The sequence below is a fragment of the Triturus cristatus genome, chromosome 8 (genome assembly GCF_964204655.1).
Source record: "Triturus cristatus chromosome 8, aTriCri1.1, whole genome shotgun sequence".
NCBI lineage: Eukaryota > Metazoa > Chordata > Amphibia > Caudata > Salamandridae > Triturus > Triturus cristatus.
Window position 1 is genome coordinate 760,033,871 of NC_140591.1, and position 17,866 is coordinate 760,051,736.

The window sequence follows — 17,866 nt, forward strand, 5'->3', positions numbered from 1 at the left end:
GCCTGCTCCGGGGGCGAGCGGGCTCGAAGGAAAGGCCCATCGGGAAGGGTCCGAGAGGCTGGCGCAGACCCGGGCCATGCCTTCCCCCGTCTCGGGATCGTCGGACCTCACGGAGGTCTGACCCAGCAAACTCGGAGAGAAAGGACCATCGGGAAGGGGCTGAGAGGCAGGAGCGTACCTGGGCCCCGGCGGGCAGGTCCCGGGTCTGCCTTCCCCTGTTTCATAATCGCCGGACCTCACGGAGGTCTGACCCAGCAAACTCAGAGAAAAAGGACCATCGGGAAGGGGGCTGAGAGGCAGGTATGCGTACCCAGGCCCCTGGGGGCCCAGCATCGGGTGGGCCCGGGTGCTGCCTTCCCCCGTCTCGGGATCACCAGACCTTGGAGGTCTGACCCAGCAAACTCAGAGAGAAAGGACCATCGGGAAGGGGCTGAGAGGCAGGAGCGTACCCGGGCCCCTGGGGGCCCCGGGTCTGCCTTCCCCTATTTCAGAATCGCCGGACCTCACAGAGGTCTGACTGACCCTCTCCCTAGTAATCCGGAGGAAAATTACCCCCCTTTCTTGTAATCCGTGCACACGAGGTGACAGAGGGGACCCAAGGCGCGAATGTACCCGACCTCCTGGAGCCCTCGCTGGGATCGAAGACGCAAATGGACCCTCTTCGGGACTTCCAGGCAAGCCCGGCCATCTGGTCACCCCATTGGAAAGCATTGTGCGCGACCAGATGGCCGAGGGGGGAGGCGCGACCAGATGGCCGAGGGGAAAGGCGCGACCAGATGGCTGGGCTCGAAAGGGAAGTCATCTGGTCGCTCTGTGCCCCAACGAAAGAGGGAGGTGCCGGGCATGGAGGACCGGAGGCACAGGGCCCCAGCTGGGCCCCAGCCACAGAGGCTGTGAGGGGGACCCGACGGGCCCTCCGACCCGGGGCCCGCAGACACCTTGACAAGCAGGGGAGGCCTGCATGGGACCGACAGACCCCTGTCCCGGGCCCTTGGCGGAGCGGCAGGCCGGAGGACGGGGCCCAGGGCTGGAGCACCCGACCTGGGGCCTGGCGGGGCCCCTGGACCCAGCCGGGGCTCCCAAGCCCAGAGGCACAGGGGAAGCCTCCCCAGGCACAGGGGAAGCCTCCCCGGGCCCGCCGGACCCCATCCCGGGCACCCTGCCACGCGGCAGGACCCAGGACGGAGCCCAGGGTGGGGAGGCCGCCCTCCCCGGGGCCCTCAGGGGCCCGGCCGGAGCTCCTGAACCCAGCCAAGCAAGGGGAAGCTCCCCGGCCACAACGGAACCCCGTCCCGGGCCTTTGGCAGTGCCGCAGGTCGGGGGATGGGGCCCAGGGCCTGAGCCCCCGACCCACGGTCCGGTGGGGCCCCTGGACCCAGCCGGGTCTCCCAGGCCCGGAGGCGCAGGGGAAGCCTCCCCGGGCCCGCCGGACCCCGTCCCGGGCACCCTGCCATGTGGCACGACCCAGGACAGAGCCTGGGGCAGGGAGGCTGGCCTCCCCGGGGCCCTCAGGGGCCTGGCCGGAGCTCCTGAACCCAGCCAAGCAAGGGGAGGCTCCCCGGCCAAAACGGAACCCCGTCCTGGGTCTTTGGCAGTGCCGTAGGCCGGAGGACGGGGCCCAGGACCGGAGCCCCCAACCCGGGGCGCGGCGGGCCCCTGGACCCAGCCGGGGCTCCGAGGCCCGGAGGCACAGGTGTAGGCTTCCCGGGCCCGCCAGACCCCGTCCAGAGCACCCTGCCACGCGGCAGGACCCAGGACGGAGGGCGGGGAGGCCGCCCTCCCCGGGGCCCTCAGGGGCCCGGCCGGAGCTCCTAAACCCAGCCAAGCAAGAGGAGGCCCGCCAGACCCCGTCCAGGGCACCCTGCCATGCGGCAGGACCCAGAACGGAGCCCGCGGGAACTCGTTAAGGCACCCTGCCATGCGGCAGGACCGAGGACGGGGCCTTGGGTGGGGAGGCCACCCTCCCAGGGGGCCCTGGACCCAGCCCAGCAGGGGGAGGCCAGCTGGGTCTCATCCGGGGCAGCCTGCCACGCGGCAGGCCCCGGGACAGACCCAGGGCTGGGGCGGCATCCTGGCCTGGCCTGTGCAGCTGCCGGCTGAGGACCGCTAGGCCGAGAGGGGTCCCAAAAGTACCCTGTCCCTAGTAATCCGGAGGAAGGCTACCCACCTTTCTTGTAACCCGCGCGCTCCGAGTGACGGATGGTACCCTAGGCGCGGACGCGCCCGACCTCCTGGAGCCCTGACTGGGATCGGGGAGGCGAATGAGCCCCCATCGAGACTTCCAGGCCGGCCCGGCCATCTGGTCGCCCCATTGGAAAGCATTGCGCGCGACCAGATGGCCGTGGGGAAAGGTGCGACCAGATGGCCGGGACCGAAAGGACTCCCATCTGCCCGCACAGAGCCATAGCGGGAGGGCTCCCACCTGTCCTTGCAAGGCTCGGTGGTTGCAGGGCACGGGGACTGCAGGGCTCGGGGGGCTGCAGGGCTCGGGGGCTGCAGGGCTCGGGGCCTGCAGGGCTCCTGGGCTGCGGGGCTCCGGGACTGCGGGGCTCCGGGACTGCGGGACTCTGGTACTGTGGGGCTCCGGGCCTGGGGTGCTCCGGGACTGCGGGGCTCCGGGACTGCGGGACTGCGGGGCTCCGGGACTGCGGGGCTCCGGGACTGCGGGGCTCCGGGACTGCGGGGCTCCGGGGCTCCTGGGCTGCAGGGCTCGGGCGGGGGCTCGGAGACCCCACACTGGGCCTCAGGCATGGTAGGCCCACAGGAGCTCCCGGGGCCCGGACGCCCGGAGACCCATCGAGCCCATCCCGGGCACTTTGCCTCGCCGCGGGCTGGAGGAGGGAGCACCGGACGCCGGGGAGGTGTCGTCCAGGCTTAGCCCATCTGGTCTCTGCCCGAGAACCGCCATCCCCAGGAGGGGCGTCCCGGCACACCCTGCCCCTAGTATTCCGGAGGAAGGCTACCGACCTTTCCTGTAACCTGCGTGCTCTGAGTGACGGAGGGGACCCTAGGCGCAGCCTCGCCCGACCTCCTGGAGCCCTGACTGGGATCCGCGAGGCAAATGGACCCTCATCGGTACTTCCAGGCCGGCCCGGCCATCTGGTCGCCCCATTGGAAAGCATTGCGCGCAACCAGATGGCTGCGGGGAAAGGAGCGACCAGATGGCCGGCACCTAAAAGGACTCCTGTCTGCCCGGGGGGCTCTGCTTCCTGGGGGGGCTCGGGACCCCAGCTGGGCCTCAAGCATGGGGAGGACCACCGGAGCTCTCGGGTCCGGGCGCCTGGGGGAGGACTGCCCGGGACCCGTGGAGCCCGTCCCGGGCACTTTGCCACACCGTGGGCCGGAGGAGGGAGCCCCGGACGCCTGGGAGTATGTTGCCCGGGCACAGCCCATCTGGTCCCCGGCAAAGAACCACCAGCCCCGGAGGGGTGTTCCGGCATACCCTGCCCCTACTAATCTGGAGGAAGGCTACCCACCTTTCTTTTAACCCGCGCGCTCCGAGTGACAGAGGGGACCCTAGGCGCGGACGCGCCCGACCTCCTAGAGGCCTGACTGGGATTGGGGAGGCGAATGAGCCCCCATCGGGACTTCCAGGGCAGCCCGGCCATCTGGTCGCCCCATTGGAAAGCATTGCGTGCGAACAGATGGCCGAGGGAAAGGTGCGACCAGATGGCCGGGACCGAAAGGACTCCAATCTGCCCGCACCGAGCCATAGCAGTAGGGCTCCCGTCTGCCCTTGCAGGGCTCGGGGCTGCAGGGCACGGGGACTGCAGTGCTCGGGGCTACAGGGCTGCGGGACTGCAGGGCTCCGGGGCTGCAGGGCTCCGGAGCTGCAGGGCTCTGGGGCTGCAGGGCTCTGGGGCTGCAGGGCTCGGGGGCTGCAGGGCTCGGGGGCTGCAGGGCTCGGGGGGGGGGGGGGCTCGGAGACCCCACACTGGGCCTCAGGCATGGTAGGCCCACAGGAGCTCCCGGGGCCCGGACGCCCGGAGACCCATCGAGCCCATCCCGGGCACTTTGCCTCGCCGCGGGCTGGAGGAGGGAGCACCGGACGCCGGGGAGGTGTCGTCCAGGCTTAGCCCATCTGGTCTCTGCCCGAGAACCGCCATCCCCAGGAGGGGCGTCCCGGCACACCCTGCCCCTAGTATTCCGGAGGAAGGCTACCGACCTTTCCTGTAACCTGCGTGCTCTGAGTGACGGAGGGGACCCTAGGCGCAGCCTCGCCCGACCTCCTGGAGCCCTGACTGGGATCCGCGAGGCAAATGGACCCTCATCGGTACTTCCAGGCCGGCCCGGCCATCTGGTCGCCCCATTGGAAAGCATTGCGCGCAACCAGATGGCTGCGGGGAAAGGAGCGACCAGATGGCCGGCACCTAAAAGGACTCCTGTCTGCCCGGGGGGCTCTGCTTCCTGGGGGGGCTCGGGACCCCAGCTGGGCCTCAAGCATGGGGAGGACCACCGGAGCTCTCGGGTCCGGGCGCCTGGGGGAGGACTGCCCGGGACCCGTGGAGCCCGTCCCGGGCACTTTGCCACACCGTGGGCCGGAGGAGGGAGCCCCGGACGCCTGGGAGTATGTTGCCCGGGCACAGCCCATCTGGTCCCCGGCAAAGAATCACCAGCCCCGGAGGGGTGTTCCGGCATACCCTGCCCCTACTAATCTGGAGGAAGGCTACCCACCTTTCTTTTAACCCGCGCGCTCCGAGTGACAGAGGGGACCCTAGGCGCGGACGCGCCCGACCTCCTAGAGGCCTGACTGGGATTGGGGAGGCGAATGAGCCCCCATCGGGACTTCCAGGGCAGCCCGGCCATCTGGTCGCCCCATTGGAAAGCATTGCGTGCGAACAGATGGCCGAGGGAAAGGTGCGACCAGATGGCCGGGACCGAAAGGACTCCAATCTGCCCGCACCGAGCCATAGCAGTAGGGCTCCCGTCTGCCCTTGCAGGGCTCGGGGCTGCAGGGCACGGGGACTGCAGTGCTCGGGGCTACAGGGCTGCGGGACTGCAGGGCTCCGGGGCTGCAGGGCTCCGGAGCTGCAGGGCTCTGGGGCTGCAGGGCTCTGGGGCTGCAGGGCTCGGGGGCTGCAGGGCTCGGGGGCTGCAGGGCTCGGGGGGGGGGGGGGCTCGGAGACCCCACGCTGGGCCTCAGGCATGGGAGGCCCACAGGAGCTCTCGGGGCCCGGACGCCCGGAGATCCATGGAGCCCGTCCCGGGCATTTTGCCTCGCCGCGGGCTGGAGGAGGGAGCACCGGACGCCGGGGAGGTGTTGTCCAGGCTTAGCCCATCTGGACCCTGCCTGAGAACCGCCATCCCCAGGAGGGGCGTCCCGGCATACCCTGCCCCTAGTAATCCGGATGAAGGCTACTCACCTTTCTTGTAACACGCGCGCTCCGATTGACGGAGGGGTCCCTAGGCGCGGATGCACCCGACCTCCTGGAGCCCTGACTGGGATCCGGGAGGCAAATGGACCCTCATCGGGACTTCCAGGCCGGCCCGGCCATCTGGTCGCCCCATTGCAAAGCATTGCGTGCGACCAGATGGCCGAGGGAAAGGTGCGACCAGATGGCCGGGACCGAAAGTACTCCCATCTGCCCGCACTGAGCCATAGCGGTAGGGCTCCCGCCTGCCCTTGCAGAGCTCTGGGGCTCTGCACCAGGGACCCTTGTCCCGGGCAGATGGACCCTTGGCAGGCCGCAGGACGTGGGCTCCCAGGCCCTGACCGAAACTCAGGAGGCCCGGGTCGGTCCCTGCTTCTCAACGCAGCCAGGCCGGGGAGATCGGGGAGCCTGCCCAAGCACGAGGGACCCCAGTCCCGGGCACACGGTCCCTCAGGTTGTGCGCTCGTTTTCCACATTTTTTAAAAAAATTGTGCCTAGTTGCGCTAGGCAAAGTCCGCCCAGCCCTACTCAGGACGTGCGCTCGTTTTCCACAATTTTTTTTTAAATTCTGCGTAGTGGCGTTTACGCAAATTCCGCCCAGCCCTAATATTGACACCATCTCATCGTAATAACAATATTTTTCTTTAACATGACATAATCTAAACAAAATATAAATGGTGAACTGAAGAACGAATTATTAAAACACAGGAAACGTTAAATCCACCTAACACATTATTAGGCTGGGTGGTAACCAAGGCAGGGTCATTAAGTCGGATGAACAATACAGATAATGAAAGGCTCCCGAAATATCCAGACTGTCAACAGTAAAACTGAAACGACACTTGAAACTCTTCCAGTGCAATGCTCTTGGGGTGCCTGGCTAATTGCAAAACAAATGACATTACAGGCCAACCGGCACCAGAGAAAATGTCTGCTGGAGTTCACCTGGGGCGGCAGCTCTCGGGCTTTTCTTCTAGCATGGCAAGGGCAGAGACGCCCTCGCCCCAGGGTTTCCCTGGAGGGAGCCCGCACGGCCTTTGACCGCCACGGAATAGAATGCATGCTTGGAATTCACAGCTCGTGATAATGCTGAACGGCACCACAAAGTACATAACAGAACGTCCATAACATTTGAAAATGAGGAACGTCGATCTATCTGAAATGCAAAGTAAAATACCAAGTGCCAGCCCTGCCAAGAAAGCTAAGCGATCAATGTGCAGCAGTGTCACTGTGGCCCAGTGTTGTGAAAAGCCCTCTAAGCTCCAAACTATCTATGTTTTAATCACTCTAAAGTCGGTTGTGGGGCCCATGTTTAGGTCTCGCCTGAGACAGCGCTTTAGCGCTGCTCTGGCGAGACTTATAGTAAGCGGCTTTTGGAAGTGGAAACGAGTGCATTTCAGGCCGCCAACTACAGTGCATGTGCTCCGGGCGCGCGCACCATTTGGCAGCCTGAAAGCATTCGTTTTCTTTCACTTTCGCGGCCGCACGGCCGTTTTGATGTTTGATCGCGATAACTTTCACATTCGCGGCCGCACGGCCGCCTCCCTTCCTCCCTCCATGAATGCCAGAAAATCTAACACCAATTTGCTAAGTTCCACGGCAACTTACTTGAGTCTTTATTGTCAAATGGATTATTTGCCGCTTTTACGTGCACATGCAGAGGCTCGATTGCACTTGTGGCCTCACTAATCCGCCTCTGTTCATGTTTATATTCTGTTTAGAAGTTTCAGAACAAGCTGCGTTTAGCATCCCCGCACCCTCCTCCCACTCCCTGTGATTAACCCCACCGCCCTCCGATATCTTTGCCACCCCCATATTGTTCAAGGCATGTTTTTTGAAGAAAGGAGAAATGGAGCTTCTGCATGTTTAATTTTTTACATGCACTCTTTTTTACTGTATGTCTCTGCAGTCTTTCTTATTCACCCCTACCTTTTCTTACAAATTGATATGCATGCTCATCTGTTGGTTGTTTTCCATGTGTTTCTTCTGCCTGCAGCCCCCGCAAGGTAGCATCAGTGACACCAAAAACCACCGAGCAGTGCTGAACATACTAACTCGACTGTGTTGTGCTTGTGCACACGTATTAAAGTAGGAATCTCCATGGCTATCTTTTTGTATAGGTTTTGTTTAACGCACACCCTGCTTCTATGTGTCCGCATGCTGACCCTTTCCCCCATTGTTTATCTGCGGATGTGCCTCTTTGCATGTGTGCGTACTTGTCGGTATGTCTCATGTGCTCTGCATTATCATTATGTTTTGTGTGCATATCCCCTTATCCTCGTAGCAGTCTGCAGGGCGTGTATGTTTGCCTCGGCATGTCTTCGCGCATGTATGTCTCTGTGTACGTCTGTTCGCAAACAGTGTGTGTTTCTAACTTCCTTTGTTTGCATACAACCCGGCGTGCTATGTGTGCCTCTCTAGATGTGTTAACCTTTACTTGTCTGTGTGATGGTTAATGATCCTCTGTGACTATCAATCTGTCCGTATTGGTTTGTCCGTCTTACTCTGTGACTATCTGCAGTTTGCATGTCTCCATATGTGTGATGCTCTTTACAGTCCTTTGCTTTGAATTAGTGGGGCGGTTTGTATTTTGTGTACATTTAAGACTGTCACCGTGTCAGTGTGTGCGCACACTTGAATCTGTAGGGTTGCGTGCTTGCAGCTGTCGCCTTGTCTGTGTGCACATTTGCGGCTATCGCAGTGTCTGCGCACGCTTTGTTCTGTCGCTATGTCTGTCCGTGTGCACACTTGCATCTGTCTCTGTGTCTGTCCAGGAGCACATTTGTTTAAACATTGTTTTAAGCGCAGTCACCAACTACCATCCTCTACCAGATCCACTATTAATGGGACTACATCAACCGGGAATGGAAAAATACTGCATCTGTAGTAGCTGTTGTAGCACCCAGTATAATGTGATGCATGACTAAATACTTATAAATTCCCAAAGGTGAGACCTAGTGTCTATGTCAATGCTGTTGCATTTATTGCTCTGGCCGCTGGCTCCTGAGCAGAGCTTCGGAAAACTAGGAAAGCGGAGCGTGAGCACAGGAAGCTTTTATGGCCCGGGACAGAGATAACACAATGCACTCAGCGCTGTAGTAAAAATAAACATTTTATCTAGTAAGGCCCGCAGCGGTCACCCGAGTTGTGTAAAACAGCCAACCAGCTGAAAAGAAATAATTTATTGTCTGGGAAACTGACTCTCTCCTACATGCCACACAGCAACCTCAATAATAACACAATAAACGGTTTATGAGTAGAAGCCGCCTGCTGAATTGTATATTTAGCATATGAACATTAACAAAGTCAATAGATTTTCCGCATTACTATAGATGTGCCACATAATCCATAATTTGCAACATAATATGCTTATTTTAAGAAAAACTAAATTTGTTTCTAGCCCAAACAGTTCACAAGTTACTAAAAATGCAGTGATGCATGTTGCCGCGCATTGGACGGCCCTTTGCAAAGTTGAACTGGTCACCTTTCTGTTGCTTATTGCTATATTTAAGTATGAAAGTGTTACTAATGAAGTGCAACTAATGCCCAAACAGAATTACCAAGTTTAATAAAAATGACAAAATCATGAAGTAATACTATTACAAAATGTGGTGCATTATGCCGCATAATTTGCCTTTTCCCGCTGCATATTTTCCTCAACCCTGCCACATATTTTTGCCCTCCTCAGCCACATAATTCTAGAAGCCCTAACAATACCTTAGCTCTCAAGTGAACATAGTCAAATCTATTGGCTTTACATCTATTAAACCGAAAGATATTAACCACATTATCATAATCACGTAGTTTAATATTCTGTTTCTTTAAATTACTTTTGCTTTCACTATTTGCCAGACTTACTATTCCTTTTAAGCTAACTAAACTCTTGCTAGTTAATGCTCAGTAAACGGAAGTCCATCCTGACTTTTGTACCCATTATTTAGAGATCCTTTGATGTGCAATTTGTAACTTCATGCCTGTACGAACATGCTAATGGCTCCTTCACACCGGGTCTGGTGGCTAGGTGGACAAATGCATCCATGGTAGGGGGCCTGTGTTCGACTTCTTGGTCACAGGTTCAAATCACAGGGGGTTCACTTAGCCTTTCATCTTTCTGAGGTCGATAAAATGAGTGACATTGAGCAAGGTAACGATAAACATCGGTTATCCAGTGCCAAAATATCCTTTAGTGAGCGTGCGCTTTACAAATAAACGTTATAGTATGGTTCTTCTCCATGCTGATGGGCGCCTTTGTATCTGCCATATTGCGCTTTGCTCTCCACATTTACCAGACATCCCACAGAACTCACGCATTTGCAGCTAAAGTCCATGGCTGTTCCAAGACGTTTGGATTTTTTGTGGTTGCAAACGTACCCATCTCCTGTTTGCAAACGCAAACAGGAATTTGCAATGCAATAGGTCTCGCAAAGCCGTTTGAGCTATTGGCATTATAAATGACAATGTGTTTTATTTATGTTTCAAAACCAAAACATAAATAAAAGGCATTTACAATGCCAACAGCTCAAACTCACGTAAATGCGAGACCTGTTGCATTGCAAATGCTTGTTTTTATTGCTAGCATGTGGGGCCCCCTGCACCCTTGCTATGCCAACGACACTATCACATGTTGTTAAAATAGCGTTTACGAAAGTAAAGCAGTTGACGCCACGCAGAAGGCCTCGAGCCTTCACTGTCGCGTGCTGCGTAGTTTAAAGGCATGGGCGGCCATCTGCCAAAGTAATGTTTGCACGCGCTGTGGTGAGCCCAGAACACGCGGCTCCTGCCCGCTCACACAACGCAGGTTGAGCTCGTTTGGCGCGAAGAGCCGACATGAAACTATGTAAACTTGGCGACGCACAGAGCCAATTAAGAGGAGCCAGAGAGCGACGCTTTCTCTTCTGACCGAAACCAGTTCCGACTGAGAGGGAAAACAATGACATCCCTAACTGGTCTGCGCCATGATCAGACTGGAATATGAGACGTTTATTGTGAGAGGAAGTTTACAGACGTTACCTCCTCTGCTCTATTAATGTGACTGAAAGTTTGAGTCAGGTGCGTGTTTTAAGTATTCAAATTGTGCTTCTCGTTGGGTATACTGATTTGTAAACTAGCCAAGGTACTGCTATATGTTAACAGTTTTGACAACTGAACTTCCAGCACTCTTCCTTTTGGTTATTTTTTACAGCTTCCTTCAACTTCACCTGTCACTCTAGCGTGTCTAACAGCAGCAAATTAATTCATTGAATTTAGTTTACTTGCGTTATTAATATAGAGTGGAAATGTTTTTGCAGATACTGATAAACCAGGTACAGTAAAGGGCACACCTGGGAGCAGTTTACATAAAGAGAGAGAATGCTTTATTTGCCACCGTTTTTTATAAGGACGGGCGATGATTGGTCGCCAGTGTTCTAAAATGCAGGATACAGCTGTGGTACCTGGTAGACCCGTGTCTCAAGAATGCTTGAGATTTGCATCCCGATGTTGATTTTTGTTGGTTTTGAGACTCCTGTGCTAATTCGTGAGAGGATATGTGTGTCTGGTATCGGTAGCTATGGGGAAGGCCTTGCGTCAGTAGATGGTATCCGAGGTCTTTTCTGACCCACAGGAGAGAGCGCCAAGTCTGACTGAGAAGGGGAGTCGAGCTGAAGTCGTAGGAGGTACACAGAGGCGACTTCCTCCTAGGCACTCGTTTTACAAGGGGGCTTGGAAAGGGTAATCTGTTTAATAGCACCTAAGCAATAAGGACTCCGAGGTGTGCGATATTGGCCAGGTGCGCTAACTAGTTCCCATTCAGAGTCTTCTTTTGAAAATTGAGGAACAAGATGCAGAACTGGGGTACCTCAGAAGGAATTTTCAATGTATTGGCATTTACTGCATGTTTTCCCCGCTATTTTTGTAGCAGGTTTGACCTGCCGAAGGCTGTCAGGGAAAACTGTGAGGGGTGCAATGTTTTTTGCAAATCTTGGAATTCTGATATCTGCCCAAAAATCATGCCATCCTTTTTTTTCTGTTCCATTAATTAATATCAAATCTACCAATGTTTTGAGGGGGGATAGGAAGAGTGATCATTCTTTCCAGTTTTCAACTTTCTAATATGAGGAACAGCAAGGAAATACAGGGTTGAGAGACAGAGCAAAGGCACGGTGGTATGAAGCAGAGAAACAATAGTAAAATAGGGAACGATACAAAGAGGTGAGACAGACCTTTATAAAGAAACAGAGCCAATAATTTGCGTTCCTTGTTCACCTGTCTCCAAGCTCGGCTCACTCTTTCCACTTCTGTCTCCCTGCTCCTCAATCTACCTTCCTGCTACTAATGCCTGCCTGGTGATCCATGGTTTCCCCATCGTCTTCCACCGCCACTAAGAAGACTGAGTTAGCAATCAATGGGCACAAAACCTGCTGACAGAGGGGAGGCATAAGCACAGGACTTCACAGTGGGACATGCCATGCTTTCCTTTGCCCTGGGACATCCATAGCTCCTCAATACACTTTAGTAACTGTTGCAGTGCACTGACAATACACTTGGTCATTAATGCTGTTTTGGCAGAGAACACACATAACCAAAAATTAGATATGCACACATCCATAGACACATACAAAAATATTAATACAAATTATCACTAACATCCAAGACACATTCTCCTCCTAAATTCACACACAAAGACAAAAGTTCTGCAAAAAATGTCTAAAAGGAGATAACATGCATTCAAACACCCACAAACCAACCATAAGAATGACTATCTGAGTCTCAAATACATTTTTAGACAGAAACGCTGCTACATGTATTGCGACCGGCAGAATATGCCCTCATATTACTGAGAAATATTCAAATCGATCTTAAAGAACAAGGGCGGGCAGTGCCTTTCCTTCTGTTGGACCTGTCATCCATCTTTGAAATAATGGATCCCACAATCATACTTGCTACACTACACGTTAGGGTTGATTTTATATCCACAGCCATCCTGTCAGTACAATTATTTTTGGGAAGTTGGGCCCAAAAGATCAAAACCCTGGGAAATTCTATCTAAGGACCGCCCCTTGATTGGCTACCTCCCACATGCATTTTCAATCACAAGTGCTTTGTTGTATTCAATATATACATATTATAATGAGCTAGTCAAAACAAACCAGATGAGAAAAAAGTTCATAACTAATAGTCAGTGTGCACATGAATGCAACAAAACTGACCTCCTCTGTATGGTGTCAAGACAAAGTTGATTGATGTGATTACAAGAAATTGGAACCTCTATGTTTTCAATAGTAAAGGCCCCTTTTGCTTCTCACAAGGCCAAAGATAAAAGTCTAATCTTTCTGACTTTGGAAGTCTCATGAAAAACAAGAGAATAGAACACACAGTTTGGCTATTCCCTCCAACTAGTCAACCAGAAAGAACACCATAAACCAGCTATACATTTATTTATTTATTTGTTAAGCGCCAGAATCTGACCCCTGAAGGAGTATCTCTGCGCTGGGGCGAACAGTTTAAGAAGGTAGTCCAATTATGAAACAGAAAAGAAAAGTATTAAGCTGTTTGCTAAAGAGAAGATGACATAGTTAAAGAGTATGCAGAGTTGGCACTTTAAGACTAGGATATCAGGAAAGAGGGAAAGGTTTAGGCCTTTGAACTTTTAAGAGGCATATTTCAGGGGAGGCTGACAGCCAGGTGTGTTCTACGGTTACTCTCTGGCCCTGTGTTGTGAGTCTACCTGTATTGTAGCCACCCTTTCTGTGGCAGACCGCCCCTTTGAGAAAGGACAGGGAAGAGGAGAGAGCATTTCAAAGAAGTTGACAACTACAGCCCGAATTTCAATGAAACAGTCACAAAATTCCATTTGAGTCTGAATTTGAACTATAAAGGTGTGAGCATGAGTCCCACACTTTGTTCAACAGCACTGTTCACCAGAGGATGAGATCACCAAGACTACTTGCTACAGGAACCATACTAGGGAACAAGGTCTACTAGTCTTCCTGTAGGGTGAGGGACCATCACCCAGTAAGTTAAGACCACCGGCCCGAGTCTGGAGTACCAGCATTCTGCCTGCCAACACCAGTTGGCCATGTGAAATGGAGAAGAGCTGATTTAGTGGATCAAGGCAAAGAGTAATACAATCATAATCAATAGGAAAATTCCATTTAGTGAGGTTGAGTAATTCATTTATTAGTTCCAAATCCCATATTCAAGGAGCGATTCTTGAAAGTCAGAATCACTTATATTCGATAGAACTAGCCAACACGTGTTTTGCCCACTTCTGGCATGCAAGCTTGGGCCTTTTTCACCGTTTTGGCACAGGAACCTAAGCAGACCGCAGATACAAAGTGCCTGACGAGGCAGCCTATACACAAATCCTGAAATGATTTACAGCCACTTTGGATGTTACACATGACGTGACTACTCCTACTATACGGTCGTCGTACACCTTGAAAAAGACCCAGGCTTGCATGCCAGAAGAGGGCTTAGCAGGTGTTGGTTTGTTCGATCTTAGATAAGTTATTCTGACTTTAAAGAATCGCTCCTTGAATATGGGATTTGGAACTAATAAATGCATTAATCAACATGACTAAATTGAGTTTTCTGATTAATTTTGATTGTATTCTTCTTTGCCTTGAGCCACTAAATCACTTCATGTTATGAATGGGTGAAGGGTTCCCAATTCTTCATTGCAAAGCGCCCATAGATATATCCTCAATAAACTAGGAAGCACCAACAGAAAGGATCACACACCCCTCCAACTTCTGTGCAATATGGAGGAGAGCACCTGGATGGAGCAAGGCCCAGTAGGGATCCTCCAGAGGGATCCTGGTGAGCAAAGTGTGAGATGCCTGATCTGGTCGGGACTGATGCATGAATGAAGTCAGCGACCCCAGTGTGCTAGGGTGAGCCACTGTGAAGAAAGGGCAGTTACTCTTTTGCAGAGCCAGTTGGCAAACCCCAGTATGCCAGGAGGGGGCCTATATGAGGTAAGGACCATTGGCAATGTGCGGAGGAAGTCATTGCCGACCTCTGTGTTCCAGGTCACAGTGGAGACAGAGCCACTGCCGATTGCAAACCCATGAAAAAGGATGTTCAGCACGGACGTGGGCTGTCCTGGGGGGCCTTGACGTGTCATTGAGGAAAGACTTCTCACTGACCCTCAGTTTTGGGAGACAGGGGCCCACAGAGAGAGACACCGCGGTCCTCCCACACTCAGCAGCTGCCATCCGGTCAAGTAAGACTGTGGGAAATCGGCAGACATGTAGGGACCTCGCAAGAACTTGGAATGTAGCACTGCTGAAGTTGACTATTAAGGCCAAACTTAGACTTTGCTGCATGGGACTAGTGTGGGCTGCATCTGAAAGTCACCATCAGTATCTAATGGGAAATAACCAGTCTCACTAGAAAGAGACAGAGAGACTTAACAATACCCTCCCCAGAACCAACCAAGAGATACTTTGGTTATTATTAAGTGTTTTTCCTCTATGATTTGTGTGGTTTCCTTAAAATGCTACTTTTTTCATCAAAGCAGCTACTTGACTGGACAATCACCTTATTGCTGTTACGGTTTGTACTTTGAACCTTGTGCCTCTGTTTGGACCGCTCCACCCACGCTACCACTGAGAGTCAAGTGCAGAAAGGGGTAGTACTTGGTCCAGTAACTCATGATCCACGGTAGGCCAGGCCACAAGAAAACAGAAGCAAAAGGCCATGCAGGGCCCATAAACCCCTGCTTGTCCCGAGAGCCCCTGAAAGGAGTTCTGACATGGTCTTAAACATATATTACAAATTTAGTTACATTAGTCATGTGACTAATCACAGTCTGTCCTCACTACTATCTGAACTTATATGAGGAATCACATGTGCACAATCTGTAAAATTATTCTGGCTTGAGAACGGCCCAGCTAGGGCTTTCTTTGTGTACATGACCCAATAAACACATTTTACTTGAAAACTGTGGAGGAGGGTCTGTATTCCTTTTTGCAGAGAAGGACTGACTGCCACTGTGCAGCAGACATGCCAGACCTATACATCTTCTTAAATAACCTGTGTTCTTTTGAGGATGTAAATTAAAAAACACATTCCTCCGAAAAAACGAAAACATTATCTATAGGTTGCAGAGCCTGGGAACAAGTAAGTTGTTTGTATTTCTTAACAACAATAAGCCACTTTTCTGATATGCTGCCAACTCACATTAGGCCATGGCAATTACCACTAACTTTCAGAGATGTTGTTTTAGCGAGTTGTTCCATCCAAGTGACTGGAGCTATATTCTCAGACATGGTACTGTAAATGCGATTGGCTCAGTTCAGAATGTGTTATTGCACTACCAGTCGTCCGCATACGCGTGAGGCTGCTGCACCTGGCAAAGTGGCAAGGCAATTCAATAGGGCCTGCTCCAGCCGAGGGCTATGGGGCCTTGTGTTCACCTGTAATAGTAGATCATCAAGGAAAGCTCAAAATCCACTCACAGACTATACTTCCAATCCTCTCGAGGCTACTCAGACCTTACAAGGCCATCATGTCATAAGTGGTATCAAAAGGTCAATGCCAGACGTCACTGCATGTCCTTTTATCTAATAATGATTAACACCCATTAGTAGAACTGGCCATAGACGTTCAGTGCTTTCCGCCTTGAGCCAACATTACACTTTATTAAAATAGTTATTAGGTGCAACCCACTGTACAAACAGTATTCAAATACCATCTGATTTCCATCTCTCAGGCGTGCGAGCTTAAGAACAAACATCAGCAAATAGGTGAGAATTTGGTTTCGAGGCTCGACTGATATTGCTTTCTACCGAGTCACGTGTGCTGTCTGCTGGGCCCAATTTTGTATTCTTTCAATTTGTGTTCATGAGAGTAATATTTGCCAGCTAGGTATTCGTCTTACCTTAATTCTTAGAACAGTCTCGGTTAAGACAAAGAAACCGGGTTTAGGGGATAGAGTGTTTTTTCTTGCCCAGCTTGTAGAAAGGGTTGGAGCAAACATTCAAATGATTATTTGCTTTGGTTGCCTGGTGGCTCTTGTGGCTGTGTGTTGATAATTTGCATACAACAAAACTTAGAAATCCCAGCTGTAGATATAACACGATTACATACAAAACAGTAAATGTATAGTTCACCTGTTGATCCTCCAACTCAAGGCTGTGTGTGCAACATCAAATAGTTTAAATTCCTATTTTCCAAGAGGAGTGCTTGGTCTTGAAGACATGCGTTAAGAAAATAACTCTAAAAGGATTGTCTTTGCTTAGGGGTAAATTACAACTGCCATCAGAGAACTTTGTTGAGAACCCCAAAGAGGCTGCGTTGGAGATAAATGTGTCTACTTAATCTCACAACTTGTCTCCACCAGCACTGACCGCAATTGTCCCAGGACACTTCCTCTCATGTGGTGCCATTTCCACTTCTCACTCTGTTGGTTGCACACTCGTTACCTCAGCATGTTTCTCTTAAGCTCAGTATGCCTGCCACACTCTACTCTTCATCTTACACCATACACCAACCCGAATTTTCAGTCTTTCTTTTAGTCCCTGGTCATTTGATCTTCCCTTACTCACACTCACCAGTTGCTCCCTCCTCGTCCATATTTGCTCCATCCCTTTTTATGTTGTATTCCCAGTCTCCCTTCCTTTTTCTTACTACGCACTCAATCCTTCACTACTGCCCTTAGTCAAGCTCTTCAGTCACACTTTCCATTTAACATTACCAGGATGCTGCTTTCCTGATGGTGCCACCATATTTGGCTGCTTTGTGATCACTCCAGCCACTAGCAGTGAGGTCCAATTTTTGAACCCTTTGGCACCTAAAGCATGAGGTCCCATGAACCCACTGCTACCTCATTCTCACTGTCCACCTCTAGTGACTTCAGTGGCAAGTAATGAGGCCAGGCAAAGATACCTTGCTGACCAATAAACATGGTCTTAAATCCAACTAAAGAGTACTGCTTGCGGGTACATAGCACCTATCAGGTGAAATATCCATGCACCTTAATGTCACCAATTTCCGGTATAGTTTTAAAAGACTGAGTGTGGTAATTTGATTAATTTTGACACAATTTCTTTGCTAATAGTACAGGGACACAGTTTCCTTCTTGCACTGATGACCCAACATCAGTGTCTTAGCTGCATTGCTGTTGGAGGCCATCAAAAATTCGTCCTTCAGAAGCAAACCACTTTCCTTCCCGGCTCCTCCTGCTTGGCAGAAGAATTTGCAATTTCAATGCCTTGATGCGGTTGTGTTACATCATCTGCTACCACTGCCCCTGAACATGACAGTGCATTCAATTAAATGTTCATAGATCTGCCTGAGTGTCTAAGCCCTGGGTTGCGAAGGGAAAGGGTTAACATGATTTCAAAGGCTGGGTTTGAAGACATGCAATATTACACGGCACAGTATTTGGCATGACTCTAAAGTACATGATGTACGATCAGGCCAGACTGTAAAATAATATAGACCCTCCATTAAAATGTGGGCGGTAATGAAAGTTAAAACAGAGATCAGGTCTGCCCCAAATATATAGA

General features: G+C 52.3%; 1 protein-coding gene across 3 annotated transcripts in view; it reads right to left on the bottom strand.

Annotated features, from left to right (window-relative positions):
• SHROOM2 (shroom family member 2) overlaps positions 1-17,866 on the bottom strand; it is a 463,222-nt gene that overhangs the window by 394,797 nt on the left and 50,559 nt on the right. The window lies entirely within an intron of this gene.